Source organism: Arachis hypogaea, chromosome 17 (assembly GCF_003086295.3).
Source record: "Arachis hypogaea cultivar Tifrunner chromosome 17, arahy.Tifrunner.gnm2.J5K5, whole genome shotgun sequence".
Taxonomy (NCBI): Eukaryota; Viridiplantae; Streptophyta; class Magnoliopsida; order Fabales; family Fabaceae; genus Arachis; species Arachis hypogaea.
In genome coordinates, this window is record NC_092052.1 from 48539236 (window position 1) to 48542057 (window position 2822).

At 33.5% G+C, this 2822-nt stretch overlaps 1 non-coding gene across 1 annotated transcript; it reads right to left on the reverse strand.

The window, feature by feature from the left end:
- Positions 1 to 1792: 1792 nt before the first annotated feature.
- Positions 1793 to 1900, reverse strand: LOC112768114 (small nucleolar RNA R71). The gene has a single exon (XR_003185553.1). It is a non-coding gene; the product is annotated as a small nucleolar RNA R71 (small nucleolar RNA).
- Positions 1901 to 2822: the final 922 nt, after the last annotated feature.

Here is a 2822-nt window from a genome sequence, read left to right on the forward strand (position 1 = left end):
TGGTGTCAATTGCATGTTTTTAAAAATTGTGCATTTTTCGAAAACTCATGCATTATGTTCTTCATGATCTTCTTTGTTTGATCTTTACATTTTTATTTTTGTGTCTTTTCTTGTTTTTCATATGCATTTTCAATTTGTTAGTGTCTAAACATTGAAAATTTCTAAGTTTGGTGTCTTGCATGTTTTTCTTTTCTTAAAAATTTTCAAAAATAAGTTCTTGGTGTTAATCTTGACATTCGAAGTGTTCTAGGTGTTCATCTTGACATTCAAAGTGTTTTGCATGCATCATGTGTTTTGATCTTGAATTTTCATATTTTGAGTCATTTTTATGTTTTTTTCTCTCCTCATAAAAAATTCAAAAATAAAAAAGGATATCTTTTCCTTATTCTTCTCATAAATTTCAATCTCAAAATTCTATCTTTTCAAATCTTTTTCAAAAATCAAATCTTTTTCATTTATTTTAACATATCTTCGAATTTTTTTATTGATTTTCAAAATCTTTTTCTTATTCTTACTTCATATTTTCGAAAATCTCACTAACATTTAATGTTCTAATTCAAAAAATTTTCAAGTTGTTACTTACCTATTAAGAAAGGTTCAATCTTTGAATTTTAAAATCATATCTTTTAATTTCTTGTTAGTCAAGTAATCAACTTTAATTTCAAAAATCAAATCTTTTTAATTTTCTTCTCAAATCTTTTTCAAATTAAATTTCAATCATATATTTTTCAAAATCAATTTCAAAATCTTTTCTAACTTCTTATCTTTTCAAAATTGATTTTCAAACCTTTTCCAGTTAACTACTTGACTTTTTGTTTGATTTTAAAAGTTTTCTATTTCAATCATATTTTTTTTTTCAAAACCACCTAACTACTTTTCTCTCTCTAATTTTCGAAAACTCCTCACCACTTTTTCAAAATTCATTTTAATTAACTAATTGTTTTAAATTTTAATTTAATTTTATTTCCTCTCTTAATTTTTGAATTCTAACTACATTTTAAAATAAAAACAAAAATATTGTCCTTTTCTTTTCAAATTAATTTCAAATTCTCTCCCTCTCTCTCATCTCCTTCTATTTGTTTATTTATTTACTAACACTTCTCTTCATCTTAAAATTCGAACCCTCTTCCCCCTCTGTGTTCGAATTTTTCTCTTCTTCTTCTTCTATTATTCTCTTCTTCTACTCACATAAAGGAATCTCTATACTGTGACATAGATGATTCCACTTCTTTTTTGTTTTCTTCTTTTTCATATGAGCAGGAACAGGGATAAAGACATTCTTATTGAAGCTGATCCTAAACCTAAAAGGACTCTTAAGAGAAAATTAAGAGAAGCTAAAGCACAACCCTCTGGAGAAGACTTGACAGAAATTTTTGAAAAAGAAAGAGACATGGCCGAACCCAACAACAATGGTAGAGATGCAAGGAAAATGCTTGGTGACTTTATTGCACCCTCTTCTGACTTCTGTGGAAGGAGCATCTCAATTCCTGCAATTGGAGCAAACAACTTTGAGCTTAAACCTCAATTAGTTTCTCTAATGAAGCAGAATTGCAAGTATCATGGACTTCCATTGGAAGATCCTCATCAATTTTTAGCTGAGTTTTTGCAAATCTGTGACACTGTTAAGACTCATGGGGTTGACCCTGAGATCTACAAACTTATGCTTTTCCCTTTTGCTGTAAGAGACAGAGCTAGGATATGGTTGGACTCACAACCTAAGGACAGCCTGAACTCTTGGGAAAAGCTGGTCAATGCCTTCTTGGCAAAGTTCTTTCCACCTCAAAAATTGAGTAAGCTTAGAGTGGAAGTCCAAACCTTTAAACAGAAGGAAGGTGAATCCCTCTATGAAGCTTGGGAAAGATACAAGCAATTGATCAGAAGGTGTCTTTCTGGTATGCTTTCAGAATGGAGCATTATATGCATATTCTATGATGGTCTGTCTGAACTGTCCAAGATGTCATTGGACAACTCTGCAGATGGATCTCTTCATCTGAAGAAGACGCCTGAAGAAGCTCAGGAACTAATTGAAATGGTTGCAAATAACCAATTTATGTACACTTCTGAAAGAAATCCTGTGAATAATGGGACAACTCAGAAGAAAGGAGTTCTTGAAATTGATACTCTAAATGCCATATTGGCTCAGAACAAAATATTGACTTAGCAAGTCTATGATTTCTCAGAGTCTGAATGGATTGCAAGCTGCATCCAATAGTACTAAAGAAGCATCTTCTGAAGAAGAAGCTTATGATCCTGAGAACCCTGCAACGGCAGAGGTGAATTACATGGGAGAACCCTATGGAAACACCTATAATCTTTCATGGATAAATCATCCAAATTTCTCATGGAAGGACCAACAGAAGCCTCAATAAGGCTTCAACAATAATGGTGGAAGAAATAGGTTTAGCAATAGCAAGCCTTTTCTATCATCTTCTCAGCAACAGACAGAGAATTCTGAACAGAGCCATTCTGGCCTGGCAACCATAGTCTCTGATCTATCCAAGGCCACACTAAGTTTCATGAATGAAACAAGGTCCTCCATTAGAAATTTGGAGGCGCAGGTGGGTCAGCTGAGTAAGAAGATTACTGAAACTCCTCCCAGTACTCTCCCAAGCAATACAGAAGAAAATCCCAAGAGAGAGTGCAAGGCCATAACCATAATCAATATGGCCGAACCTGGAGAGAGTAAGGAGGACGTGAATCCCAGTGAGAAAAGCCTCATGGGACGTCCTCTGGATAGAAAGGAGTTTCCCTTTGAGGAACCAAAGGAATATGAGGCTCATACAGAGACCATAGAGATTCCATTGAACTTTCTTCTACCATTC